A 7,675-nucleotide genomic window follows, 5' to 3' on the forward strand; every position below is an offset into this window, starting at 1 on the left:
GATGTTTAGTGTCCGTAAAGGTCGGCGTCGGAGAACGAAAGTAGGTTCAACAATTCTGCATCACATCGACGGCCGTTGAGACGCATGGGTACGCACTGTTCGTCTGCCGCACGAAGCCTCAGAAAAAAATTCATTTGTTATAATAATTATTAAGTGGTACAGGTATCATGATCATCGTTTTCCCTAAATATTCCAAATTCACAAACTAGCTATAATCATGAGTAGTGCATTGTAACATCGTAATTCTAATATTTACTGGCTATGATGACTTTCCATTTAAAATGTGTGACTTTAAACAATGTGTGACAGTGCACGATGGCGCGAATATCGCATAATCATTTTCTTTTTCCAGAACGGACAGCCGCTGCTTTCTGACTGCGAGAGAGAAGCTATGTGCTCCATGGCCCTGCAACGTTTCTGTCTAAGAGTTTGCTACTGGGCGGTTAAACACAAGCTATGTGAGGGGAGTCCGGAGCAAGTTCCTCGATCGAGTGGACGTCTTGTTATCTGAGATCAGTATGCTCCATTGTTCCAGTCTGCTATCCTTACGATTTTTAAATTCAGAAAGTTTAACGATCCACCAGAGTTGCAGTACAATAGATAAAATGAAGATTATTGTAAAAGAACTCATATAAATACAGAATTCCTTAGTTATGAAACGGTAAATCAGTTTTCCATTCAGAGATACTGTATATAATAATCTCTACGTGTTGCTCATCAGAACAGATCTCCGTACAGATGTATTTCGGTAGATATCCAAGCACCTGCATACGATTTGAACGTTACTTTCACTTACCGCGAAAGCGTTTGCCCCTCTTTTAAGCGTTTTTTTATTTTATTTTTATTTTATTTTTTTTGGCGCGGAAAGCGCTTACCAGAATCCAGTCTTGATTTTCCTCATTGCAAAGATAAATTCCGAACGGTCTATGTAACGTATTTATGAGCCGTAGTCTACGATGAACTGACCAGCTAGGAGGCATGTAGCGGAGATTATTTTCGACCAGCTACTGCATTCTTGGGTGCAACTTTAACGCCAAACAAGAATGCCACCTCATAACCGCAGTAATTTTGCAGTAGACCTGAAATAAATGCATCTCTGACCTCTTAGCGAGTAGTAGAAAAGCTATCAAAGTCACTCATCAAAGAATTAATTCTTTAATCATTGAGAACATTTTTCCGACTCAGATTCCACATTTTTAAAGTAACGAATAAAGTCACATGAATTTACAAAATACAGAGATTCTCTTTAGTATTTCAAAATCAGCAGTAGTATTAACTCAAAAACCATAATAATTCTTTTTTTGTCAGACTATTCAGCCTTTAAACTTTTTTTCTAATTTTTAACTCATAAGAGGAAGGAATTTTAATAGTACATTCTACTCACAAAAGTTTCTGCAAATGAGACATGTAATCATTGTTCACATGAAGACAGCGTCCAATTAAAAGTGGCGATCACACACTGACTCACTTAGTTTACACACACACACAAACACAAAGCTGTTAAGCTCGACTGCTGTTTAAGCGCTTACGTTGTTACAGCTGTCACTTCGGAATAGCATAAACCCCGACTTCGCGAATTTAAGAAGATAGCTCCAACTATACCCCGACGGAGAACGTTATCACTTTTGAAAATACTGCTGGAGTGCGGATTCACGTGAACAGAAAATTGTCTGAAGCCTGCGATGGTGTCTGGACATTGGGAACGTAGTGAAAAAAATTACTGAGAGATAGAAATTTAATATTTCACATTAATTATACGCAGATTTATTCCGGTTAGTGGAACAGTCGCACAGCATTCAGTATCAATGAGTTACTCCCACACGGGTTGTTCGTAACGATTTCATCAGGAAATGAGAGCGCTTTGAATACCTCTCTCAGGTCACGCCTGAAAGGACAGTACAGTTCATTACAGATATTAAAGTGCGACACAGGCAGAGACGGACGTTTTTCAGAATTCTGGAACTGACAGAATTCTATCTTTGCAAGGCAAGAACAGGAACCAAAGGGCCCCTTGATGGACACGGAAATTTTATACATCGCCATTTCAAAAGCCAGTGGCTGCCCGTTTGTGTGTAACGAGGGCAGACAGAAATTCAGTAATTGGGGTTTCAACGGCTCAGGAAGAGGAAGGGAAGTGGTTCATGATAAACAGAATGTTATGAATAAAAGTGACAACGTAATTCGAGATCAGATTGTATCAATGACTTACCGGGCATTGCCGAAGTAGTTTAACAGACGAATTTACTTAGATATATGTGATTTTGATGAAAGTGAAACCTGCTTTCAGCCACCACCGGAAAACCTTTTTACAACTACTAAAATTTTATTTCTCTCCATTACATCCTCCCATCCAACCCGTAAATGAGTGTCTCTGCTTGAATAGGACTAATTCTGGTAACATGGGTAAAAGGTTGCACCATGTGTTGATTTCAATTAGTGACATACAAGAATAAAAAGGTAACGGTACAAAACTGAAAACAATTGAATTCATTTAAGTGCAATATGCTTTCTTTCAAAGCAATTCCGATATGTGATTAGGCTTTCTTAATAGTCATTACGCTCTTACAAGTATTGAAAATAGCATGTGTCTCAACAGTACAGAAATTCACTCTTTGAGATGGCTATTGTTAAAATACTGTTCCTTATGCACTGTCTAAGGCGTTCTATGATGTCTCCAAATCACTTCAAAAAACAGAATAACAATTTATGTAAACCTACGAACAATCTTAGATTTCTCCAAGCCACATCGAATAATAGCGATTATGTTGCGCCAGAATCTTTTGGGCCGACTGGGGAACACAATTAAGTGGTGATGGACTTATTACATTAATAACTTTTCTTGTAAACACTTGCACTAATGTTCATCATTTGCAATCAATGTCAAATAAAATTATTAGATACACCAGCTATAGGAATCAAATTAAAATACATTTAACAGCGTTTAGCTGTGAAAAGTATCTGTGTATCTTCGTTTACTTGATTCCAGTTACACATTACAAAATTTATTCTGAAACACAGATTTCCACCACTAATTCATGTTAAAGAGAAGACGATATTATTCCCATTGTATTAATAATCATCTGAGAGTTACTTTCTTGGGTGTTAGCCATTACTTTGAGACACAGTATCAACAGCAATAGTTGTCACTCACTGTCATTGCTTGGTCTCACGGTCAAAGTTGTATGTTGTCTATATTACAAAAGTGTCCAATATTAGAAGCATCTCTATTGTTTAAGAAATTTGCTCTGTGGATGTTGTTGGCTTCCCTGGATTCTTCATCTCGGCAGTGTAATTATTTTCTAGACATGGTAGTTGCTGTCTTTGTCTGTTTTAAAAGTAACACACATGTGCTAAAAATATTTGTGTAACAGTATATCTTATAAATGTTTAGGTAATCTAGAGTTGTAAACTGTGTCCCATTGAGTTACAGATTTATAATGCTGTTCGATTTTCTACTCCTTCGCACCACCATCTGAGATCCACAGTACGACAACTAGCACTTCGTTGAATGCCTCCCGCTTGCATCTACAATGGGTCACCCAAAAGCGCTTCCAATGCCATTGTCTGTATGTGTGTGTAGAGGGAATGCCTCTACATCCTGTGCGTCTCCACAGTAACCATCCCCTCTTCAGTTTCGGGTGACATGTTTATTTGAACACAAGATGACTGCATCAGAAGGTAAACAATACCCTAATAATCTTATAATCATTGTAATGTCGTGATTGGCAACACGAAAATGATAATAAACAGCAATCCTACTTGAAGTTGCCTGGATGTCGCCATCGAACAGGAATCGGTGACTCAGGTATTCTGAACAACTAATAGCAGCTGGAAAAGTGCTGAACTACTTAGATAACATTACGTTTTGGAATACGGTACTTCCTACGTTGCTGTGGATGGCAGAGGCAAGAAATCCATCTTAATAGAATACGTTTGATAACCTAGAATGGAACAGTACCTAAGAAATTTTTGAAAAATAGGTATACGTTACCCGAAAGATGGGTAATATGCAGGAGGGGAAAAAGGGAAAAAGATAGAGACACATGGCCCTATCAAAAAGAGTGTAAAGATAAGGATGCAGTCTTTCTCTACTGGCTTTGAGCTTGTAAATCAAAACGCCAATGGCGGAAATGATAGACAAATTGAATTTACAATTGAGATTAAAATTCACAGTTGAAACATATCAAAGACAAGATTCGCTGATTAGTAAAAGTGCGGATGAAATACAGGACTTGTCAAATAGAACGAAGAGTCTGGTGAGAAGAAAATAAGAATGAGTGTAAAACAAGAAAGATGGAGTTAGTGAGGAATAGCAGAAATGAGATGAAGAAGTTGGCACAGGAAAGAGTGTAATGGGGGTCCGCATGTAACCAGTCAAAAAACTGATGGTCCCTCGGCGATATCCAAAGAAAGGACACAGAGGAATCAAGAAAATATATTAAACAAAGAAGAAAGTTATGCCTTTTACACTTATAATAAAGTGTTGCTGTTTGAGTGATGAGACATTAACGTACTTACCGAAGGTGGCAAATAAATACTGTAAACACTTAGCTGAAGGTAGGATGGTTAGCATTTAACGTTATATCAACGACGATGTCGTTATAAACTGAGGCAATAACATACTGTACAACAGGACACATAGTGTAACTCTACTAGAGCGTTAAATTGTGGATGAAAGGATAATCGCAATTTGCACGAGATATTATCGTTCTTTATTTTCAAGAATGTATCAGCCTCTGGTGTCACAACGAGCCAATATTATTCGCACTACCAAATCAGACTTCGTAAATTAAATAATAAGCTGGTTCTGAATCATTGCTACTATTCGTACAACCTCATTGAGATAGCCCTAATTGCGGCTAAATAGAAATCACGAAAGCCATTTATTTGCCTTCATACAATCAGATTCACCCGCAATTCCACAGTAAAACCTGTCGATAACATATCCAAGGGTATCAGTGGCACAAACTAAGAGAATATTACACAAGGTTTTGAAAATAAACGAATGATTATTCTCACTTAAAGAAACGTACATTCAAACATGCGTTTAACGGTTCGAGGATACGATGGGGAAAGTTCAAGAGGAAAGTCACAAGTGAAGTACGTCCGACAAAAGACGGATATACTTTTACAAAGGTAACTTATTTTCTGAACTGATTACTCCACACTTTACACAATACGGCTGCATGTTCCATAAACATGTATTTTTTCTTCTTCACAAATAACACATTTGTTGTCAGACTTTTATACTTGCTGTTCTAAAGACAGTTTCACTAAAACAAGGAAAACCAGAAAAATTACTAATGAGTCGTTGTATAGATCCTTTTGATTCAGGTAAGGAAATGATCACATTTGCTTGAAGAAATCTTCACTGGCTAAACTCTGCAGAGATCATAATTATTTTGTGTCCTAAATAGACTAAAAGTTCAAATAAATGTCTATCTGGGAAAAAATTATGTCTGGCACTATTTTCTTTACCAGTTGTTGTGTGGTCTTCAGTCCTGAGACTGGTTTGATGCAGCTCTCCATGCTACTCTATCCTGTGCAAGCTTCTTCATCTCCCAGTACTTACTGCAACCCACCTCCTTCTGAATCTGCTTAGTGTATTCATCTCTTGGTCTCCCTCTACGATTTTTAACCTCCACGCTACCCTCCAATGCTAAATTTGTGATCCCTTGATGCCTCAGAACATAACCTACTAACCGGTCCCTTATTTTTGTCAAGTTGTGCCACATACTCCTCTTCTCCCCAATTATATTCAATACTTCATTAGTTATGTGATCTACATATCTAATCTTCAGCATTCTTCAGTAGCACCACATTTCGAAAGCTTCTATTCTCTTCTTGTTCAAACTATTTATCGTCCATGTTTCACTTCCATACATGGCTACACTCCATACAAATACTGTCAGAAACGACTTCCTGACACTTAAATCAATACTCGATGTTAACAAATTTCTCTTCTTCAGAAACGCTTTCCTTGCCATTGCCAGTCTACATTTTATATCTTGTCTACTTCGACCATCATCAGTTATTATGCTCCCCAAATAGCAAAACTCCTTTACTACTTTAAGTGCCTCATTTACTAATCTAATTCCCTCAGCATTACCCTACTTAATTCGACTACATTCCATTATCCTCGTTTTGCTTTTGTTGATGTTAATCTTATATCCTCCTTTCAAGACACTGTCCATTCCGTTCAACTGCTCTTCCAATCCTTTGCTGTTTCTGATAGAATTACAATGTCATCGGCGAACCTCAAAGTTTTTACTTCTTCTCCATGGATTTTAATACCTCCTCCGAATTTTTCTTTTGTTTCCTTTACTGCTTGCTCAATATACAGATTGAATAACATTGGGGAGAGGCTACAACCCAGTCTCACTCCCTTCCCAACCACTGCTTCCCTTTCGTGCCCCTCGACTCTTATAACAGCCATCTGGTTTCTGTACAAATTGTAAATAGCCTTTCGCTCCCTGTATTTTACCCCTGCAACATTTAGAATTTGAAAGAGAGTATTCCAGTCAACATTGTCAAATTCTTTACCAGACGCATCCATATTTGAAATGCATATAAATAAAAGATAATACAGTTCTTCATTTCGTTCAGTTATCAATTGTCTTAATAGTTTTAAACTGCCAAGAGTCACATCAGTTACACAATTATCTCAAGAAATATTTGTACACTAGACCTAGCTCTTTTAATTATTCAGCGTTAACATTAAAATACAAATCACTGTACTACTGTTTTGGTCCTTTCTTTCAAAAGGTAGTGATAAAAATTGATTAGTCGTATCATCAAATGAATTCTGAACTGGAGCTTCAACTGGATCGGGCCAGTGATACGCGCGTTGCAGCAACGGGAGTAGGTGTTTAGGATTGGAGATACGATGGCGTGATGTCTCAGCACCCACCGACGGAAGACAGAACGATCCAGGAAGGCTTTATTCCGAATTAATGGACAGGATACCTCGAGGTTGTTCAGAACAGGACTCCAGGAGTTTTATGACGTTCACATTCGGAAAATAACACAAAAAACATAGACGCGTATTAGAATAGATTTTTTCGGAATTAATGTACAGGGTACCTTGAGGCTGTTCAGAACAGAAGGAGATTTACGGTTTTCACATTCGGAAGATAACACAAAAATCATAGACACATGTTATAATAGTCGCGCACACGAGATACCTCCGTTTATTTTAGGGTTCGAATGGTTCAAATGGCTCTGAGCACTATGCGACTTAACTTCTGAGGTCATCAGTAACCTACAACTTAGAACTAATTCAACCTAAATAACCTAAGGACATTACACACATCCATGTCCGAGGCAGGATTCGAACCTGCGACCGTAGCCGTCGTTCGGCTCCAGACTGTAGCGCCTAGAACCGCACGGCCACTCCAACCGGCTTATTTTAGGGAACAGTTAAGTTGTTTCCTCCTTAAATGATAGTGGTCGTTTTATTTGTATCAGCATTTATTTGTAAAAATTTCTCTTGAGCATAAATGTGAGGTAGCTGTATTCGTACATGGTTATACCTGTCTTACTTCAGCACTTTTTCTTTATGGAATATTGTGGATTTTTCTCAGCTGAGTTTCATTAGTAAACGTTCTGCCTAAGTATACCAAACTTAGACGTAGAATATAGTGCCTATGTGCAATGTTTTGTCATTTTAAAACAA

This window comes from Schistocerca cancellata, unplaced genomic scaffold, assembly GCF_023864275.1.
Source record: "Schistocerca cancellata isolate TAMUIC-IGC-003103 unplaced genomic scaffold, iqSchCanc2.1 HiC_scaffold_1101, whole genome shotgun sequence".
Classification (NCBI taxonomy): domain Eukaryota; kingdom Metazoa; phylum Arthropoda; class Insecta; order Orthoptera; family Acrididae; genus Schistocerca; species Schistocerca cancellata.